Below are 23,929 nucleotides of genomic sequence, written 5' to 3'. Positions count from 1 at the left end.
ACTTCCGCTCCCGAATTTCTGTGGCTATCGGTTTTTGATGACATCGACGATGAAGCTCCATGTTGGAGTTCCAATTGTGAGGTCTCCATGCACGAATTATATACCTCAGGCATCTATTGGTGCAGACCTGCAGCCGTTGCGTATTCTCCACTGATACACACCAGGTTTCACTGGCGTACAACAGCACAGATTTCACGTTTGAGTTGAAAATTCGGATTCTGGTGCGTTGACTAATCTGGTTGTTTATCTATACATGTTTGTTCTTGTAGTAAAAAATTCTCTGCAGCATCGCCTTTCGTCAACGCAGCTGAAAATTTATTGGTCTCATTAATAATAGTTTTACCACATTATATAAGTAGCTAAAGGTCTTGCATTTGTTCTTCTCCCAATAACTTGTCGACACTTCTCAAATTCACAAGGGTTTATCGTGCCCCAGTTCCCCTATAAGTTCACAGAGAAGGGATCAAAAATGTAAATAATGATATTCGGGAACAAGTAATAAATACTATATAGATTATAATACCTCCTACTAATCAGCTTAGTACTCTTACGATCGCTACAAGAGCCCCTTCCGAATAAATTACCAATAGTAACCTATGGCCTACAAGAATGTAATATTAGCGCTAGTCATATTCGCTTAACCTTAAAAATAAACTTTGATGCCGAAAACTATCAAAGATTCGTACGGGCCGTTTCTTTTCACAGCGAGAATCGCACGCAGTCAATTGGCAAATGATTCAAATTAATTCAACATATTGGCTGCAGTTGGCCCGAATTCAATTAGAATTATAATAAATTTGGATTTCAATGTCCCACTACTCAAGTCTTTCGTCTTATTGCTAATTTTCCCTGCAGTTTCCAACTCATGACGTTTCTGACAGACCGCTTTGTCTGTCATTCTTCGGGTTGTCATTGTCCTGGCGAAGTTTAGCAGTGGTTCCAGAACAATGTCTTAAACTCGAAAAATCAGCCCTCGTCTTCTTGATCCGTGCACCTATGTCGATTTTGTTGTCGCCATCGGCCGTTATTTGGCTACCAAGATATTGGAAGCTTTCAACATTCTCCACTGATTGCCCAGCTACCGTAAAGGGTTGACCGTGTTTACATCCAACGATTTGTTCTTGTTGACATTGATGGTAAGACCTGCCGCTGAGGAGCGATTACCATGATCATCGAGCTTGCTCTGCTATCAGAGCGCCCCGTTGAGCTAGGAGAGCAAAGTCATCAGCCAGTTCGAAGTCATTTAGGTGCTCCATGGTAATGGGCTGCCACAGCAATCCACGATTTGGTTCACGGTCAATCGCACCTACCAGGATCTTGTTGATTACGATGAGGAACAGTAGCGGTGATAGGATACATCCTTTCCTCACTCCAGCAACGACCCGGATGGGATCGGACAAGACACCGTTGTTCAGTACTCTGCACGAAAATGCTCTGTACTGTGCTTCAATAAGGCCGATGATCTTCTCAGGGATACCCTTGCGCCTGCGGGCTTCCCACATGTTACCGTGATTGAGACGGTCGAAAGCTTTTTTGTAACCAATGAACACCAGGTGGAGATTCTCTTAGAATTTATGATTGGATTTATGAACATAGCAGAGGAGACAGCTGTCGCCGGTGTTTGCGGCTTTCTCTCCTATCTTCTGCTCACCCTCTTTTGTCCCGCCAACATGAGCGTTTCACTTCCTTCTCGAGAGCCGAATAGCGCTGACGGACTACGGCTTTGGCTCCTCATGTTTTCGCTCGCTCTATCGCGGCCTTGGCGTTCCTTCGTTCCACTATCTTCCTCCAGGTATCATCTGCGATCCACTGCTTTCTCTGGGTGCGTAGCTCACCCAAATTATTATCGCCGGGGTCGATGAAGGCGTTTTTGATGATCATCCATTGATCTTCTACGCTACCACCTTCTGGAATATCTGCAGCATCTCTAGCTCCTCGACGAAGGACCTTATCACCGCAGCGTCTTCCAGTCGGCGTGTGTTGGACCGGCACCCGAATTTATTCTCCTGCCGACGGATCCTAGCAATGCGCAGTCGGATGTCGCCGATTACGAGATGATGGTTGGACGCAATGTCGGCGTTACGTTTGTTCCGCACATCAAAAAGCGGCGTGAGCGCTGAGCAGGAAACCCACTTCACGGTGATCAGAGTGTAGCAGAATTTGACCCGACGCCAATCTGAGTTCTCCAAAGTTCGGCCAACGGACTTCGCTCAGTCCTTGGATCTCAAGCTTCATACGGCATACCGCATTGGCTAGTTGTGCCAGTTAACCCTGCTGGGCTAGGGTTAATACATTACAAGTTCCAACTTTTGTCCGTTGTTTCGCGCTAAAAGTCGTTGCCGTTAAATCATTTCGTAATCTTTCATTTTCGGTTTCTGTAACGGTTTTTCGGGTCTCGAAAACAGTAGTTTATTGGCCTAAGATCCCCTATCCACCGTGATGGGGCTGCCACCTTAGGTATAGCTTCCGGTGGAGGAGCATTTCATACTCAGCCGCTAGATGCCTGAACAGACGCTGTTTGAGCCGCTTTTCCTTGGTGAACAGACGCTCGAGACGTACCTCCTCAATCTAGCTGAAGGCAGAAGGATAACAGTGCCCAGGCTGCACTACCAGCTCAGCACACAACTCTTAAATAGCGGTCTTTGTCATCGCTTGACCCGTGGAAGCATGAGGCAGGAACTTGTGAGGACCACAGCTATGTTGGACGCTCTCCTTTTCAGCTCACACCGTTTTGCAGCCCTTGCAGCCACAATGCGTCTCTGAATTTCTCTGCTGGTGTCGTTTTCGGCGGTCACCAGTGAGCCCAAGTACACGAGTTCTTCAACCGCCTCGATTTCATCACCGTTGATAGACAATCAGGGTGGCGGGCATGGTGATTCCTCCCTAGAGCCCTTTACCATCACTTACTTTGTCTTCGACACTTTATAATGACTCCGATTCACCTGGCATCATTCTTTAGTCGGACATACGTTTCCGTCATCGTCTCAAATTTGCGAGCAATAATATCAATACCATCAGCAAAACCAATCAGCTGAACGGACTTCATGAAAATCGTTCCATTCGTGTTTATCCCCGCTCTCCTTATTACACCCTCTAAAGCAATGTTGAACAGCAAGCACGAATTCGTGTTCGTGCATAATCTGCCATAGCTGGTCTCGATCAATTGTATCATACGCCGATTTTAAATCGATGAACATGTGATGTGTGGGTACGTTGTATTCGCGGCATTTCTGCAATACACTAAATTCTTTTTTTACACGATCTTTTTTTACGCGGTTTTATTTTACACGATTTTTTTACACGATTTTCTCGAAATTACGCGATGTGCTTTTGGAAAGATTCTTCTCTCCTGGTCGCTATTTACTTCCGACGGGGCTCAAATTTCTACCGGAGATCTCTCTTATCATCCTTGATACCCTGTCAAAATTTTAGGATGATCCGATAAAAAAAGTTTTGAAAACTTTTTTTACACGATTTTTTTTACGCGGAACAAAAAATCGCGTAAAAACAGAATTTAGTGTAACCGGCGGATGTCGAACATCTAGTCCGTTGTAGTCTGATATTATCCCACGATCTCTCTTGAAATCGGTAACAGAAGACGGCATACAATTAGAGAGAATATTTTGTAGGCAGCGCTCAGTAGTGTAATCGCACGATAGTTCCAGCAATCCAACTTGTAGCCCTTTTTAGAGATGAGACACACGATACCTTACATCCATTCCTCCAGTAATATTTCTTCCACACAAATCTTAATCTAATGACCCAGTGTAGTGCTCTCACCAGTTCTTCTCCACCGTATTTTAGAAGTTCGTTTGGTAATTGATCTGCTCCTGCGGTTTTGCTGTTTTTCAACCGGATAAAAGCAAATAACAACAAAACATCAACCAGACCGATGACTCGATTCCAAAGCAACTGTCCAGCTGTATGCAGGAAACGTAACACGGACGACCATGAAACCTAACAACAGCAAACCAGTCATGTCGCGGGACCCAGGCCATTAGCAAACATGACCTCACGCAAATGGGCTACTCCTGCGAAGAATCTGAAACATTGAAGACAGCCCCACTTCAAAGTATGCTATACATAGATCAACCTCCTATCAGCAACATTTGGACAACAACGACGAACTAGGACTCTTATGGAGGGAGGGGAGTTATCGTAGAGCACTATCGACTGAAATTCTTTATAATCGTCAAAGTTTTTCAGCTTCACAGTTATCTAACGCAATCAAACAACTAAATATCGTTCTTTATCCGACGTTTCGGTGTTTATTACACCTTCTTCAGGGAATTCTACAATTCAAACGAGACATCATAAGCCAATTATAATAATCTTAATTGCATTAGACCTAACAGAACTCGTAATCGTTCTCGTTCTGCAGGCTCGGTCCTAGCATGATCCGTCTAAAATTTCCAAAAAAGTGTTGGTAAAAATCCTACAAAAATTATAAAATTACTTCTTGAGTTATTTATCGATGAATTGGAGCCTTGCATCGAAGCACTGCAAGAAACAAAGCAAGCCGAAACGTCAATCCATCCATCAGACTTCATCGGCAGGAACTACACGCTGCTGCTAGAAGACGGGCTTGGTGGTCTAGTGGCTTTACTTACCTTACCGGTCAGGCTAAGGCCGGGGTGGCCTCTGCTGTACATAGTAGCCGCCTCCATTCCACTCGGTCCATGGCTGTTTGTCTCCAGTTCCGCACTCTGCGTAGGGTCCGCAGATCGTCCTCCACTTGGTCGACCCACCTAGCTCGCTGCGCTCCACGTCGTCTTGTACCGGTCGGATGACTCTCGAGAACCATTTTAGTCGGGTTGCTATCCGACATCCTGATGACGTGACCCGCCCACCGTAGCCTCCCGATTTTCGCGGTATGGACGATGGTTGGTTCTCCCAGCAGCTGATGCAGCTCGTGGTTCATTCGCCTTCTCCAAGTCCCGTCTTCCATCTGCACTCCGCCGTAGATGGTACGCAACACCTTCCGTTCGAAAACTCCAAGGGCGCGTTGGTCCTCTGCACGTAGGGTCCATGTTTCGTGCCCATAGAGGACGACCGGTCTAATCAACGTTTTGTAGATGGTTAACTTCGTGTTACGGCGAACTTTATTCGATCGTAGAGTTCTGCGGAGTCCAAAGTAGGCACGATTTCCTGCCACAATGCGCCTCTGAATGTCTCTGCTGGTGTCGTTGTCGTCGGTCACCAGTGAGCCCAAGTACACGAATTCTTCAACCGCCTCGATTTCATCACCGTCGATATGAATTCGGGGTGGCGGGCGCGGTGATTCCTCCCTGGAGCCCTTTGCCATCATGTACTTTGTCTTCGACACATTAATGACTAATCCGATTCGCCTGGCTTCACTCTTTAGTCGGATGTACGTTTCCGCCATCGTCTCAAATTTACGAGCAATAATATCAATATCATCGGCGAAACCAAGCAGCTGAACGGGCCTCGTGAAAATCGTCCCACTCGTGTTTATCCCCGCTCTTCTTATTACACCCTCCAAAGCAATGTTGAACAGCAAGCACGAAAGACCATCACCTTGCCGTAACCCTCTGCGAGATTCGAAGGGAGTCGAGAGTGTCCCTGATACTCGAACTACGCACATCACTCGATCCATCGTCGCCTTGATCAACCGTATCAGTTTATCCGGGCCGTATTCGTGCATAATCTGCCATAGCTGTTCTCGATCGATTGTATCATACGCCGATTTGAAATCGATGAACAAGTGATGTGTGGGCACGTTGTATTCGCGGCATTTCTGCAACACCTGGCGGATGGCGAACATCTGGTCCGTTGTAGCGCGTTCACCCATAAATCCAGCCTGATATTGCCCCACGAACTCTCTTGCAATCGGTGATAGACGGCGGCATAAAATGTGAGAGAGTATCTTGTAGGCAGCGCTCAGTAGTGTGATCGCGCGGTAGTTCCCGCAATCCAACTTGTCGCCCTTTTTGTAGATGGGACACACGATACCTTCCATCCATTCCTCCGGTAATACTTCCTCCTCCCAAATCTTGGTAATGACCCAGTGTAGTGCTCTCACCAGTGCTTCTCCACCGTATTTTAGAAGCTCGCTTGGTAGTTGATCTGCTCCAGCGGCTTTGTTGTTTTTCAACCGGCCAACCTCCTCCTCAATCTCTTGAAGGTCAGGGGCCGGAAGTCTTTCGTCCTGTGCACATACTCCTAGATCTGTTACCACGCCACCTCCGGTACTTTCAATGTCGCCATTGAGGTGCTCATCGTAATGCTGCCGCCACCTCTCGACCACCTCACGCTCGCTCGTGAGAATATTCCCGTGATTATCTCGGCACATGTCGGCTTGTGGCACAAAGCCTCTGCGCGAACGGTTCAGCTTCTCGTAGAACTTTCGTGTGTCCTTAGCGCGGTACAGCTCTTCCATCGCTTCGCGATCTCGTTCTTCCTGCTGGCGCTTCTTCATCCGGAAGACTGAGTTCTGCCTGTTCCGCGCCTGTTTGTAACGTGCCTCATTCGCTCTCGTACGGTGTTGCAGCATTCTCGCCCATGCTGCATTCTTCTCGTTTTTCAACTGTTCACATTCGCCATCGTACCAGTCGTTTCTGTGATTCGGAGTCGCGAAGCCTAGTGCTGTAGCCGAGGTACTACCTATGGCGGATCGGATGTCCCTCCAGCCATCTTCAAGTGTAGCTGCGCCAAGCTGCTCTTCCGTTGGTAGGGCCACTGCTAACTGCTGCGCGTAGTCTTGAGCCACTTCTACGTTACGCAGCTGCTCGATGTTGAATCGCGGCGTTCGACTTCGACGCGTGGTGATAACTGTCGAAAGTTTTGAGCGCATGCATACAGCGACTAAGTAGTGATCCGAATCTATATTCGCACTGCGGTATGTGCGGACATTGGTTATATCCGAGAAGAATTTACCGTCGATTAGAACGTGGTCGATTTGGTTTTCTGTTTGTTGGTCGGGTGATCTCCAGGTGGCTTTGTGGATATCTTTGCGGGGGAAGAAAGTGCTTCGGACTACCATACCACGGGAGGCTGCAAAGTTTACGCATCGCTGGCCGTTATCATTCGATACGGCGTGCAGGCTGTTTCGCCCGATTACCGGTCTGTACATTTCCTCCCTTCCTACCTGCGCGTTCATGTCGCCGACAACGATTTTCACGTCACGCGGCGAGCAACCATCGTATGTTTGCTCTAACTGCGCGTAGAACGCTTCTTTCTCGTCATCGGGTCTCCCTTCGTGTGGGCAGTGGACGTTGATGATGCTGTAGTTGAAGAAACGGCCCTTAACTCTCAACATGCACATCCTTGCGTTGATCGGCTGCCACCCGATCACACGTTGTCGCATCTTGCCCAACACTATAAATCCTGTTCCCAGTTCATTGGTGGTGCCACAGCTTTGGTAGAAGGTAGCCGCTCGATGCCCGCTTTTCCACACTTTCTGTCCAGTCCAACAAAGTTCCTGCAACGCCACGATGTCGAAGTTGCGGGGATGTAGTTCGTCGTAGATTATCCTGTCACATCCTGCGAAACCTAATGACTTGCAATTCCATGTTCCAAGTTTCCAATCGTAGTCCTTATTTCGTCGCGTGGGTCTTTGCCGATTGTATCGAGTCGTATTTTCTCCTATGTTATTCGCAATGGGGATTTTTACGGGTGGCTTATTGGGCCTACGCCAACACTCCTGTCTCGCCGGAGGGCCATCGTGCCAGTTCTGTTTAACGTCCCAACCAACACTGGGACGACCACGCTGATGGGGCTACCACCTTGGATCTAGCTGGGCGTGGTGCAGCGTTTCTTACTCAGCCGCTGGATGCCAGAACAGACGCTGTTTGAGCCGCACCTCCTTGGTGAACAGACACTCGGATCGTACCTCCTCAATCTAGCTGAAGTCAGAAGGACAACAGTGCCCAGGCTGCACTACCAGCTAAGCACACAACTCTTAGCTGGCGGTCTTTGTCATCGCTTGACCCGTGGAAGCATGAGGTAGGAACTTGTGAGGACCAGAGCTATATTGGATGCTCTCCTTATCGACTCACCGTTTTTTTTTGGTCTAGTGGCTACCGCTTCTGATTCCTATGCAGAAGGTCCTTCGTTCAATCCCTCCCTCATCTCTACATATACAAATCATGTATATTAAAATGTTCATAGCCATCGCTAGAATAGAAACGGGTTGAAAAAGCCGTTTTCTATCCTTCCAACTTTCCTAGCACAGTGACAATCTATCATATAACGCCTACGAGTTATGCAATCAAGCGAACTGTGCCGCATTATCTTCGGAGTAATAAATACTTACACTAATCTATCACCTCACGCCTGGCATCCACGCACTAATGTGTGAACCCATTGCCAATCTATCCCACCAACGCGCCGACACAAGGATGGAAATCTAGTGATCATGATCAAATCTCGAATGTGTCGCGGTTGACAGGCATCGCGCGATCATAGCAACAACGATAACATTTTGTCGTCATGCATCATAACAAACAACGGTCCGAGAAGAATGATTCGCTCGGCATGTGCGGGCGCGATGCGATCGCTATCATGAAGTTAAAATGATAAATTCGCGATTCCATTCACTTTTTGAGCATTCTTACTTATTTAACTTCAATATATGCTTATGAATGTATTATTTCTGATAATGAATGCGGTTTACGGGTACATAAGTGGCCTAAATTGTGATGAATAAAATTTATCACGACTTGTAACACGATCCGATAACGGGTCATCACGCGATAAAGCGTGCAACAGATGCTTTGATTGCTCTGTGATACGAGTACGGTGTGCTGCGTCGGCATCATACTCCTGCAAGAACAAGGCTATCTTGGATTATTCGTATCCTGTATCATTTATCGCTTAAAGTAATTTTCTTCCATCCTTGCTCCGATATTCGCATGACTTTGTGCAGGCGCAGAGGTGGATTTGGTCTGCTGTGGATACAAACGATTGCAATCATCACTTCCTTCCCCTTCCCCACATTGACCTGCAAACTGACGTGGCAGGCGTCATTGTCGCTTAAAAATAAAAGATCACCAACACTAACACACTGAAGATGCCTGTATGCTTAGTCCCCGGCAGATATCTCATTGGTCCTGCATAGCCGATACATACCGAAACGGCTTTGGATTGGACCAACAATTGGTTAACCTAGTGTCGGACATACACAACACTGAGCAGACCACTTATCAATAACAGTGTCCATCCCAGGTAGACTTTTACGCCGAACTGTTCGTCGAAGTGTGGCTTCTCAAGCAATTTCTAGCAGAACGGGAATTCGAAGTGTCCATAGATGGCAAATGTTACATGTCAATTGCCCTGATCATTGCAAAGTTAACCTATAAGGAAAAAGACTTGTGAGCCAAGGTGGCCTGACATACAATAAGATGGTCGCCTTAGCATAAATTAAGATGGTCCGTTTCGCATCCGGTACTTTTGCAACTAGCCCAACGCACTTGGTCATGGCCGAAGCTGGCATTCAAAAAATGTTAAACTTTTCCAGCAGCATCACTATTCTAAGTCGCCAAATTTATGACCAATTAGTCTGAAAAAAAAAGAATAATACACGCATTTCCTGTTGAGATTTCCAACAGGTGCGCCAATTTCGTTGTATTTAGTTCAGAGAAGAGTAAAGTACCCATTGCATTGTTGACAAGCGTATATGCTCGAGGCATGACACGGAAGTATTACTTCAAACCCCAAATCGCATATTCGTTGACACAGTAAGCATATACTGTAAGTAATCAAAAAAATGAAATCCGTGCTGCTGAACGCTAGTCAAACCTGGTGTGCTGAAGGTTTTCATCGACAGACACGAATGGTGGCCTCACAGCTTAATCTACATCGTCGATGTGTTCAAAATCTGACAGCCACAGAAGTTCAGTATTTTTAGAAGTTTCATATGTAGGCAAATTGTATGGGAATTGTCCTACAAGTTCTAATATTCAGCCGCATTTTACCCCGACTTTCCATATCCATACCTTTATGCACACAAGCCGTATACCCATACAAATGTCCAAGGAAAAAGGACGAAATTCTTCTCCATTAGGCACGGGATTGATTTTACACCACCCGGGCGAATGAAAGGCTAGCCGGATGTACGAGCCCGTAGCGAAAGTTGAAGAAATGATGATAGTTTATTTTCACTAACTTGCTTGTCTCCTCCACATGGAAACGGTCGGCCACAGAACGCGTCCACTGGAGAGTGCCGCCCAGAGTTTTCTATTACCTGTCATGCTGCTGAATAACAACAGCGACAACAAAGAAACACATGAGGTGGATGGACAACTCTCATCTCATACACGGGGTGGAATGATGCCCGTCAGAGTTACCGTCGACGAACGGTTGAGATTCCGGTCAGCAGATAAAAGAACTCAATTTTGCGATGCTTGATTAAAAGCAGAGAGAGAGAGGGGAAAACCAAAATACGCTCGAGATATTCAGATTCAGATATCGTCGCTGATATCAGCACTTTTACCGGCACACGAGCTAAAGGTGTAGTAGGTCCGTCCATTCCGTTCGTCCACCTTTGCTTCGTGCTAATCGATAAGAATGGTTTTCCCGCGCCTTTGTTGCGACGAGTTTCTTCCAGTAGTATGAGAAAACTCGCCTCCTCTAGTCAGTCGGTGTATGCTTCCGGCCTTTCTCCTTTATTATTCCTCAGATTGTGTGGCTGGTCATCTTTCGAAGCTACCCCCCTTCCCTGCAACGGTCTCGTGCCACAGACGAACAAGACCAGCCAGCAGCGTACACAAATACGCGGGATATACGCAATGAATGGATAACGAACCGTGCGCGGGAGATGTGAAGGTTGGAGCAGAGTGGGTGGATAGAACTATTGCCGTGGCCACCACCTTATATATGCACTGCAAAAGTTTTCAATTTATCAAACTGCGAATCGCAATTAGGCTAGGTGAAATCAATTTTGTGATGAAAAGAGTATGATAGTAATTTGAATTTTACATTTCTGAAAATACAAAATTTAATTCCCATCTGGTCTATTTTATTATTTTTTAGCGTTCGCACTACTTGTTAGGCCAGATCTACAAAAACTAACGCCAATAATCGACTCCGAACCTTTCCGGTTAAAAGTGCTCTTGGTACCGACATGAGCAAGATCAACATCTAGCATGGCCAGTGCCTCTAGCACAGGGGTTCCCAACCTTTTTGAGGTGGCGGCCCCCTTTAGGAATTGTCAATACATCTGCGGCCCAATGAAAATTTTTAGAAAAAAATATGAATTAAATGAACGAAACCGAGTTTTTTTTGGATACAGTGCCGTAGTCTGAAATTTACTGTGGGAGGGATTTTCGACGATCAATAATGCGTTTTATTTTTTCATTGAACACTCACATTTCGTAAACAACAATGTCATGTACATTCAATTTGAGTAGTAGCTAAAAACAGCGGCGCAGCCGAAATTTTTTTTTCTTCTGAAGGCGTTTAATACTGAAAATTTGTTCCTCAAATTGTGGCCTTTGGGGTTGGCGGTATTCTAAATTAAAAATTGGTATAATATGCACAAAATAGAATAAAAATTTTACTATTGTGTTGGCAACATCGCGGCCCCCCGGGACTGGCTTCACGGCCCCCCAGGGGGCCGCGGACCACCAGTTGGGAACCCGTGCTCTAGCAGCTAACCGAATCTGACCCCACTGATTCGTGAAACGACTTCGTCATTCCATGGCCCAGGCATTGAAGTCATCCGCTATTACAACCGCTCTGTCAGCACGGTCGTCATACAGTCCAGCAAATGCGTGAACTGCTCGATTGACCATCATGGAGGCGCAGAACAGCTACAGAAGAACACCCCGTTTGCTTTGGCGACCACGAAGCTCTTATAGATAGTAAATATATTCTATACAACAATATATCTATAGATAGTAGACACCAACTCCTGGACGGGATATTTACCCGAGACCCAATTGCCGTTGCCGACGCTGTGATAGCGATATCCGTCCCCACTCAGAAACCGCCAGACATAGCAGTTGCTGAACAGCGTCGTAATGACTCAGGTTCAGTTGTGTTACTTGAACTGTGATTTGTTCACTACGGCTACATGACGGCTATCTTGAAGGTGGAGCACCTTGGACCACTCGTTGGGTGCCTGTTGTTCATGGATTTCCCGGAACAAATCAAACACGTGAATGGACTCGTGTAGCCTCGTGTCTTATAGCCCTGGTTCCTGGCACCTGAGGCAAACCTCCGGTGGCTCATGGAAGGGCAGATAGCATACTGACCAGCACACCTTGATCTCCCTACTTTATCGGACTTATTTACGTTCGCCACAGGTAGCTCTACCAAGGCTACCCAAGTGCCTTCCGTAGCCGAACGGCTGCGGTGGCCACCTTAACCTCGCACTGTTGCAGCGGTGCCGTGATGAACTCTTCCGCTTCAGTGAACTCGTCTATGTTTTTCACCTTCAGAGTCGCCGCTGCTGTAAGAGCCCTCACATCGATCCTGCGTCAAGGATCTGTTCCGCCAGACTTTAGTAGCCGATGCCCTTGCGTTCCTTGTCACGCTTGATCTCTAGGATCATTTCACCTGTACGAGAACGTCTAATATTGCGCACATCGAGTCCCAGATTCACGAGCTTGGCGTCACTTTGCATCGTCCTCAAGACGTCCAAGTACTTAGACTGTTCGCGTTCGGACTTAATGACGAGCTTCGCACATACTCTTTTATGTCTTCTTGGTATGACGTCCTTGACCTCCTCAACTGGTGCTTTTTTCTTTTTCCTCTTCTGCTCAACTTCCGTCCAAAGGGGGTCCTCCCCTTGATTCGCCCTACTCTGTGATTACTGAGAGGCTAACAACGGACGCAACTCCCTGTTCCTTTTCATCCCGGACGGGCCAACCTTTTCAGGCCCTTCCCAGCTTTCTGGGACGCCTTGCTGCGGTCCGACTTGCAGGCATTATTGCCGACCTTCGGGGTTAGTATCCGCCTAGCCTTGTGGGCACCCCAGCCAGCTCCTCACCAGACGGCTGCCTCACCGCTTCTGCGAGTGCTTATAAAAAGCAGTCGCATCAGCCACACCTGTTGGGCTTCCTGTGAAAGCAATGGCCTCCGTCTGAGTAGACTACGTAACCTTTGCTTTCGCCAGTTCTGCTGCTGCTGCAGTTTTCACGAGCCTTCCGTGATCTTGCTTGGCATTGTCCATCGACTTACGAAGTCGCAACAGGGCCGTATTAAGGTCCTTGCTTATGTTGAGCTTCGTGGACTCAAAGTAGCTGATCTTGCCAAACTGCTGCTCAGCCATCTCTATTGCAGACAGTCTATCTATTTTTGGTTGATGGCCTTCATCAACCACGCAATCGACTTCGCTTCGTTTCGACTAAAGGTACTTTTGGTACCGACATTAGCCAGATCGTAACCTTTGCTTTCGCCAGTTCTGCTGCTGCTGCAGTTTTCACGAGCCTTTCGTGATCTTGCTTGGCATTGTCTATCGACTAACGAAATCGCAACAGGGCCGTATCAAGGTCCTTGCTTATTGATTGATTGATTTGTCTTTATTAAAGAGACTTTCAGCCATTGGCTGGTTCGTCGCCCTCCTTCCTTGCTTATGTTGAAATTCGTGAACACAAAGTAGACGATCTTGCCAAGCTGCTGCTCAGTCACCTCTATTGCAGACAGTCCATCTCTTTTTGGTTGAAGGCCCTCATCAACCACGCAATCGACTTCGCTTCGTTTCGACTAAAGGTATTTTTGGTACCGACATTAGCCAGATTGAGTTCTAGCATAGCCAGTGCCCCCAGCAGAATCTGATCTTACTGATTCGTAAAACGGCTTCCCCTTTCCACGGCCCAGGCATTTAAGTCACCCGCTATTACCATCAGCATTCACCCGGTTCATCATACAGTCCAGCATCTGAATTAACTGCTCGATCGGCTACCGTGGAGGCACACTGCAGCTACAGAAGAAGACCCCGTTTACTTACTGCCAGCAGTTTGTGAGCTGCTTCACGCAGTGGCTCAAATGCAACTGCTATTTGCACTGCACTGTGATTTGTCAGCTACGGTTCTTCTTGGAACTCCCGTTGTGTGCCTGTTGCTCATGGATTTCCCGGAACAAATCATACAAGTGAATGGACTCGTGCAGCCTTGTGTCTTATGGTCTTCGCTGCCGCATCGCCTCCACAGCTTGCTCCAGTCCTTTGCAGTCCCATGACTTGTGTCCTGGTTCCAGACACCTGACGCAAACCTCCGGTGGCTCGTGCTAGGTCAGTTGACATACTAACCAGCCCACCTTGAGCTTCCTTAGTTTAACGGTCTTATTTACGTCAGCTGTACCAAACCGGCCCCTTCCGTAGCTGAACGGCTGCACCTGCACCTCGTACTGCAGTGCACTGTTGCCGCAGTGCCGTGACTAGCTCTTCTGCGTCAGTGATCTTATCTGGGTTGCCAACCTTCAGAGTTGTCTCCGCTGTAAGAGCCCTCACCTCACTCCATATTGCGCTTGAACTCGAGAATCATAGCACGTCGATTCCCAGATCTACGAGCTTGGCGTCGCTCCTCATCGCCTTCAAGACGTACGATTACCTAGACTGTTTGGTCTTGATGACGAGCGCGTCACCCTTCTCGCGCTTGGTACCTACCCTCCTACGCCTCCCAGGTTTGGTGTGCCTACGCTCTCGCTCATCCAGCGGTTTCTATTTCCTCCTCTTCCACTCAACTGCTGTTCAAGAGCCCACCTTTTCAGGCTCAACTTCTCGGCTTTCCGAGACGTCTGGCTGGGGTCCATCTTACCGGCATTAATGCCGACTTTCCGGGTTAACAACCGCCTAGAATTGCAGGCGCCGCCTGGTAGCTCCTCACCTGCCTCACACGCTTTTGCGAGTGCTTGTCAAAAACAGTCGCATCCGCCGCACTCTTTATTTATTTATTTATTTATTTATTTATTTACACATAAAGTCAAAAGATAAAATGTTTACCCCAATGACACAAAAAACGAAAGGTACATTATTACAACTAAAACTAACAGAAAATACGCTTAAAGCTGCGCTTATTTACTAAACGTGACACATTAAAATCAAATACAAAATAACAAGTATTGAACAAACGGGACATATCACGAACCGGCTCATGTAGGCTGTAATTGGTGTTTGCAGGTGGAAGATTGAGGAACGGGTGAGATCTTAGACTACGGTGGCGTGTGTTTATATGCGGCATTCCTAGAAGATCAGGGCAGTCTATGTTGCCTTGCAGAAGATCTCCCACAAAGCAGACTTTGGTCACATTGCGTCTAGCACTGAGAGGTTCCAAGTTAACAAGTTGACAGCGGCTTTCATAGCTAGGCAAAGTTAGCGGATTCCTCCACCTGAGATGGCGTAGCGCAAAACAAATGAATTTGCGCTGTACTCTTTCTGCCGAGTATTCCAGGATGGGGCGTACAATTGAACAGTATAGCGACTTCAAGCAGTAGATGTCCCTAAATTTTTTGACAAAGCGAAAGAGGAAGCCAAGCTGTGACGATGCCTTGGCGACGACATAAGCGACATGGTCTTTAAATGTCAGTTTAGAGTCAAGCAGTACTCCAAGATCCTTGACTGTCGATTCGCGTTTCAACCGAACCTCTTTCAAAGCGTAGTCGAAGTGGAGAATGGACTTCTTACGGCCGAGTGATATGACGGAGCATTTAGATACATTTAGTGACATTCGATTTGATGAGCACCAAACAGCAAAGGTTTCAAGCTGGTGCTTTAGAAACGCTGCATCGGGACGTTGCTTAATCAAGAAATACAGCTTCAGATCGTCAGCATATGAAAGTTTCATGCATTTAAGGATAATGTTGACGTCGTTCATATACAACAGGAAAAGAAATGGACCAAGATGATTGACTTGGGGAACGCCGGACCATACTGTGAACGGCGAAGAGATGTGGTCACCAATTTTACAGACATACTGCGTCCAGTTAGATAGGATCGAAGCCACATGAGGAGGTTGTTGTTCATACCCAGTTTATCGAAATTGGCCAGAGCGATTTGGTGATTCATTTTATCGAAGGCGGCAGAAAGGTCAGTATAGATGGCGTCTACTTGATGACCACTTTGAAACTGGCGTATCAGGTACGACGTGAAACATGTCAGGTTAGACGTCGTCGATCGTTTTGGAACAAATCCGTGTTGATCCTCAGAAATGTAATGTGTGTAACTTTGAACTAGTTTTTGTAGAACGATCAACTCCAGTAACTTTTGCCCCGTAACGTGGGTAGATCACCTTATAATGGTGCGTTACGGTGTAAGATCTACCATAACAAATTCTGATCTTGTAATTTTTTAGCTTTGTTAATTTAAATTCCAGGATCATAATTCCAAGATCATAATTAGTTCTACTGTTTTTGTATTATGTTTTTCATTGTTAATAAATAGTGGCGATTCCCAAACCTCAAATCTACCTGTTCAACAAACGTATTTTTTTTTTAATTTTCTGAACAAATTAAACTATACTTAGCAGATAATGGCAAGAAAAGCCCATTTTCCATTTGATTTTGATCGTACAATTTTTTAAATAGCAAAATTTAGGATCATTGAACAGGTAAAAAGTAAGGTTACGAGACGCCACTGTTAATAAACCATTTGTTTCAGGAGGATTCAGGTATTCTTTGTCTATGTGTAGAGAGATTTATTTCTGAAAATTGTGTAACTGTTGTGAGCTTATCACCATTTAATACTATTTTCTCTTCCAGATGTATAAGCGGGCAACCCTGTAGTCGGGACGCGAAACGTCCTTCTTTTTTTTTAAGGGTCAAGATTGCCATATCATTCGGTGGCGGATGTTGTTTTATTTTTTCTAGATAAATTAAGATGTTTCTAGTTGTTGTGTAACGCGATTTTTCGTTTATTTTTTTCTTTTATTTTGTTATTTTTCGAGGCCCCGATTTTTTTTTCCTTGCGTTTTTATCGGTTCTGCTTGTGCCTCGCACTGAGTCGAAACATAGCTATTTATACAATAAATAGAAAACAAATATCTGTTAACTGGCACAGTATTTTTCCCGATCCCGAACTCACTAACTGGACTCTGGAGACTCGCGGACCGACCTTCGATTTTAAGCGGATGGAAAACGGCAGCGGCAGACACTGGGAAACCAACACACGCGGGTTTGAACTGGGTTTTCGGAATGCGGTTGAGAGATTTGACGTATCACTGGGTTACAGGTTGAAGAAGACTAACTCTATTCATGGAATGGGGGTTCGGTTTTATAGGGTAGCGTATTCTAGTGTTAGTGTTTATTCTTAAATTAGTGTTACGAGGGTACATAGAGTAGTATATAATAACTTTACAATAGAATTTAGTTTCTCGAGGCCAAAGTGGCTTTCTCTTTTGAAGGCTACATGATTTTACAGTTAGGTGATGAACAATACAATATTTTGCTATGCTACAGTAGAATGGAGTCATTTTGAACTATTTGATATTCAACAATATCTTTTGATTTTATTTCCTTCAACTCGTTTTACGCATTTTTTTTTTTAATAAATTGAGATGTTTTTATTTTCTTTGTTTTCGCGTTTTTATGTAAATTGAGTTTTTTTTTGTTTTTTCTCGGATCGCCAATTTTTTTTTCAAGCGCTTCAAACATTTATTGTAATGTTCCGATGACCCTGGATGGATCGGTTCTCCTGGGACCTCTTACTGAGCAGAAACATAATTATTTAAACAATAAATAGAAAAAAATCTCTTTTGATTGCCGGCTTTCAAAAGATTAAATTTTAACCAACTAAACAACCAATGCCGTGGGTCCATCGCCAGCTTTTCAGGCGAATCCTTAACCTACATAATACATCTCCCAACCACCCACTCCGTAGTACTTATGGGAGTGTCACTAAGTCGGAGGCCTCTTATATAAGTGTTACATGAACATTTCCTTCCCCTATCCCAAGTTACGGTAAAGATGGTCGTGGCCGGGAATAATGACATTTGTGCTTTTGGTATTCTTGCTTAAGATTGGAGCAATGTTAACTCCGAGGCTTGTTCCGAAAAGTAATCCGAGCAAGATTAGCAAAAGGTACATGAATGTTGTTAGTATCCAATCTACGAAGTATACCGTAACTACGCTAACTAACGCTAACGCTAACGCTAACGATCAACTCCAGTAAATTCGACGTAGCGCACAGTGAAGCAATACCTCTGTAGTTTGAGACAGTTCTTTTGCAGCCTTTCTTGAAAACGGGAGAAACGTGCGACTCCTTCCAGCAATTCGGAAAAACGCCGGTTGTCATGGAAAGGTTGAAAACAGTTGTAAGAGGCGCGGCAATAGAATTCAAACAACGTTTAATGGCAGGCGACGGGATACCATCCGGGCCACATCCAGTTGAGGCCTTCAAATTTTTGCCGGCAGGAATTACGACATCGTTGGTGATAGCGAACTGCACTCCAGATGCAGGAAAGCTGGGAACATTCCGTGTGGCTTCGGTGACCTCCTGTGGGTCAAGTTGCTCATTGACGAAGACGATGCGGAATTGTGAACGGAACAAGTCGACTATAGCGGTTGTTGTATCAGCTTCATGGAATCCATCAGTCATCGTAGTCGGCAAACCAGATTCTTTACGTTGGTCGTTGACATGCCGCCAAAAACTCTTGGGATTAGTTTTCAGGCGGCTTTGTAATCGGCTTAAATGGGCGCTGAATATTATTGAGGTGCTTGTATGCGGTATTCGCTTCCAAATAACTCGCTCTCGTGGTGTCCGTACGGTACTTACTGTGACGCCTCAGAGCTGCTTGTTTTGCTATTTTGAGATTTTTGAGGGCGGCATTTGACCAAGCCGGCTTTGGGCTACTAATGAATGCGAAGGCTTCCGTCTGGGTAGACCTCGAAACCTCTGTCTTCGCGAGTTCTGCCGCTGCCGCAGTTTCCAAGGGTTTCTCATGGTCTTGCTTGGTTGCCTTCATTGACTTACGAAGTCTCAGCGGGGCTTGCTTGAGGTCTTTATTGCAAAGTAAGTAATATAGTTAAGCTGCTGCGCAGCCACCTTCATTGCAAAGAGCCCACATCGATTCTTGTTGTAACTTGGGAGGAAATTAGGTTGCCAACGCTGGCACTACATGCACAACTTCCTACTCCACCTTCTCTCCTTAATGATGGCCTTGGCTTAGCCAACCTGCTTCTCAAGAAGTGGTTAATTTTGCCAGTACCGCTACCTCCACTAGATGTTTGATTTTTGTTGGTGTTACTATTCATGTTTAAATCTCACGAGTGCACGGGAAAAAGGTCTTGTAGGTCAGAGCCTTGTAAGGACAAAATACTGTGGGGGTGCCCATAAGTATCCCACAGGCTCCGTGAACGATCGTGTATGTTTTTCACCCCCTCGATCACTCATTCTTCGGCACGGGTCGCTTAACACCTTGAATTGGGGTTAGTAGTCATATTCTTAGCCGACATCTACATGGCTGACTCGCAGAAGGGGGGGGGGCTTGTCAAGCCTCTGTACTACCGTCTCTACAGCCCCAGTAACTGTGCTTCTTCGAGGAAATCTGTTATCCCACGACTACAGAAATGCGTTGTTTCGTAACCATCGAACTAAACTATAAGACTAAGAAACGTCATGCCATATAATTCATCATGTATCTAACTATATTATTTAGACAGTGGTTCTACCCGATTTGTAATAATACCATTTGGCATAAGCATAATGGACAATTGGCATAACAAGTATTACAGTATGACCCATAAAAAATGCGACAGTTTTCAAAGTCATCGTTCCCCTACTTCGAACTCATTAACCTTGCATGTATCTATTGGATAGTATGGTAGAGAAACTAATCTGATAATGGCAAAGGAACATGGACTGATTTCATGCACATACCTTTGGAAATATAACTTTGAACATTTGCTTTCAATCACATTCAATCAAATTTTATTTTCAAAATAGTACTTTTATGGTTGGATAAGGTCTTCAGGAGTTCGTTGGTTCGTCGGACAAGAACGAAAAAAATATTAACTTATAAATTAAGAGACATTTTCTGAAAATTGAATTATTTGACAAATGATAATTTTTGGAAAATATTATGTATTAAGCATGAAATTGTTTTTAAGTACTTAGTATTGGTACCTATCATAAAGGTAGGTTTATATGCCTTCATCGACAAAAAAATGTTTTGAAAAATGTTCAAACAGTGTTAAGTTTTTCATGAAATTTATCTTAAATACGGTTTTTAATATGTAGCACCTTTTTAGTTTTTGTTTCCTATACATTTGAAATTATTTTTAAAATATTTTTCACATGGGCGTATTAAGGAATACATATTTCTTCATTGTTTCCGTGTGTTTAAAACTTTTATCTTAGTTCATTTTGCTCTGAAAATTAGAGGAAAACTTGATTTTATTTAGAAATGGTTAACAATTATAAGGTAACCCATATACGTAACCAATGAATATTTTGACAAAAATTTTAGAGATCCTGTATGACAACGACCTCCCTATTGTATCCTAATCCAAAAAAGTTGATTTCATTAGGATTATTTCATTAAAAATCAGCAAATACCGCAAAAAAATGGAATTTCGCATTTTTTTATGGGTCATACTGTACGCACATTCTTACCATCAAGGCTGATCTATGGCATTATGTCAAATAACCGTTTTGCCAATTGACCTTTACGCCAAACGACGTTATGTCAAAATGGGTAGAGCCCTTGACAATATACCCTAGTGAATTTTTTTAATTATCCAAACATTTATCCCGGGAGCGGTCGCGTCGTGTACTGAGTACACGCACCATGAAAAATGCACGTTTCTGGTACACAGCGTGAGCGCGGCGTCGCTGCAGGTAGTCAAAGACGCGACTGCTCGAGGGTCATTATAAAACTCTACGCCTAGCGAACATTTTTTCTCGGCCTACACCAACCACACATCTGAGAAAAGGATCCCAATTTCCTTTCTTTCCTTTCTCGCGGACTGCTGCACGACGCGGCTCAGCCTAGAAAGCACAAGTGTGCTCCTCTCGGTTGCTATTCACGATCCAAGCAAAAGGATATGCCTAGTGCTCCGGACTGGACATGAACCCCACCACCACGCCACAACCCACCGTTCATCTCCCGTTCACCGCGTTGTCGTCGCCGGACGTTGGCCAGCATCTAGTCCTCGTTTGTGTATATTCAAATTTATTTGTATAAGTAAAGGAGGCAAAAGAAAAATAAGGCATACATAAGAGGATGGCCGGCCAGCCAGTCTTTTCCTCTCATATGTGTGCGCCACACGCTAAGGATGCTGCTTCGGCTGCTCCATGCAGGCAGAAGAAGGCAAGACATGTACGGGGAGTAGAGTACCCCCATCCCTGTAGTCCACCTGCTCTGTGCATTGCTACCGTTGGTTGTCGTTTTCGTCGACGTCCATCCGTTGTGCGAGGACCCAACTGCTCGTCCTAGTCCGAAGAAGAAAAGATGCCTTATGTGTCCCGCATCTCTCCTGGTTTGCCTCCTCACGAACGATGACGACGATGGCGACGACGACGACGATGCTGATGATTCGACGGTGGAGAGTCCATCCGGCCGCAGCAACTTGTCCATGTCGCTACTATTCCGTGTCAGTGGTGCCAGGTTTAGTGGGAAGCCGTTCCGCGGGTGAAAAGTCATGAGAAGAAGGGGGACACCTACTTTTTCCAATTCGTGGAATTTCGAACTTTTCATATATGTACCTACAAACAACTCCAGCAAAACTGGCATCGCTGTCCCTCGGTGCTCCAGCTGTGTGCGCTATGCTAATATCTCGGACTCGAGACACGGACTCGGACTTGGTCTCCGAGACTCTCGTTCCGTTTCTCGGCCAGGCGTGTATGTTCTTATTTTTTGCCTCCCTTCGTTTCTTGCGCGCCATCATTCACCTCACCTACCTAAGAGGACACGCGAAAGGACGACGACGACGACGACGACGGGTGGACCTCGGTCAGCGTTGTCACTTAACCCCTTTTTGCCGGCGGGGGGTTGCCAACCAGACCAAACCGCCCGACCCACTGAAACCCCATACGCAGATAGTGTGTACACATTCATACATATACGCAGTGCACACATACACAGGTTCACGTGGTTTGCTTCGCTCGGACACATACGCCTTGAGTGGATCAGAGTTTGTCGTGTGGTTCTTCTGTGCGATGTTCCTGTTTTTTAGCTTTCTTTGTCGAACGGAGGGGAGAGGGGATAGACATTTCGGGGTAGTCGGAACGGTTGAACCCCTTATCAAATTGGATCCAGATAGGATGCACTTTCCTTCACTATAGGCTAAGATTGGATCTTCTTATGTGGCATTAGGCTGGTTCAGATTAAGGCGAAACTGGAAGCATTTTCTCATTTTTTCGGTTTTTGATTTTTTATTAAATAACGAAGCAATATTTTCAAAATCGGTTTTCGTGCACATGTAGAGTATGGATCAAGGTATCTTCTGAATTTTTTGAGGTGGAAAATGTTTTCCATTTTTGCAGAAACCTTTTTATGTGAAACTAGCTGTCCCGGCAAACGTTGTTTTGCCATTTTTGATTGTGGTGGTTTGACAACTGTTTGCAGCACGGCACACTTGATCGGTTTTATTACGATCGTGTTAATTTTCCTCCGAATTCATGCCAATTCGGTAGTTTCCATTTTCTTTACATTTTTAGGTTATTTTCGTAACTTTTTATCACATATAAACACAGCCATCACGAATCCGAATCGAACCGTGCAAGATTCATGCTGATCAGTTCAGCCGTTCGTAACTTTTGTTGCCTCAAAGGGACTTCAAACTCATTTTTATATATATAGATAGATAGATAGATAGATAGATTATGTTCAAAAATGGTTTCTGCAAAAACGAAAAACATTTTTCACTACAAAAAAAAATCAGAAGATACCTTGATCCATGTGCACGGAAACCGATTTTGAAAATATTGCATCGTTATTTTATAAACAATAAAAAACCAAAAAGTGAGGAAATGCTTCCAGTTTCGCCTTAAACATCTTCATTCATATAAATTGATTCTCTGGAACAAGAGCACCTCGCGTATATATCGGTTAGAATGTATGTACGGGAATCATTGCAGTGGTAGGAACAACTATGTCAAAACTATAAAATCAGCAATAATCCAATTCCCACGATAAGCTCAGAACAGGTTCTATATAGCTCCTATAATGGAGGAAAACATCTACAAGAATGGCAACAAGTAAAAGTCTACAAGGTGCTGCCCCCGGCAAATCCTCAAAAAATCCAGGAATACCAGGTCTCAACGCATCACCTGTCCTTCACCATGTGGACCATACCGAGCCATACAATATCATGCAGTAAGGATTTCAGGCTACCCAAAACTAGTTCGTACGAATATTGCCAGTAACTACAGTAAGGTGCAGGAATCTCACGTCAGGCAATGTGTCTACAGAAGAGGGAATCTGCTTTCATACACATTAAAGCAGTACATACAACGCAGTAGTGTTGCGTTGACATTTACCTGCCGACACACTAAACCTGCCCCTCGGACACAGACCCCAATCCTCCTCGGAGCCACCATCCGTTATTACTCCGCAGTACATGTCACGCGCTCACCACGATTCAGCAATCCACTCGACAGGTTCCCTACGCTACAATATTTATCTGGGCAATCGCTTTCGCCTAAACAGGTTATACGCCTTCTTTAGCACCCATACTCTCACCTGTGATATTTAAAGGCCGCTATCGACTGATTTATCTGGAAACCTGGGATGATTTTCGGCTTGGCAGTCAAATTCTAACACACCTTACCAGCTGTGCCTAACTGGCATTCGGGTATATATGGCGACGGGTTACCCGATGGCTTTCCGGATTTCGGTAGCAAGACCAGTCCTCATTTCCACCATTATATTGGTCAGGTGCGCCTCTTTAAAATCATACATTTCTTTTTTGAACATATCAGAATCAACCTGAACCATAACAGCCGTCTTGATTACTATGTCCGGGATTATGTCAGATCACATCGCCTTAGTCACATTTACAGTTTTGACTTTTTTTAACAAGTTCTCCGTTC

The sequence above is a fragment of the Aedes albopictus genome, chromosome 1, assembly GCF_035046485.1.
Source record: "Aedes albopictus strain Foshan chromosome 1, AalbF5, whole genome shotgun sequence".
Classification (NCBI taxonomy): Eukaryota; Metazoa; Arthropoda; class Insecta; order Diptera; family Culicidae; genus Aedes; species Aedes albopictus.
Note: the sequence above shows the minus strand (reverse complement) of the source record.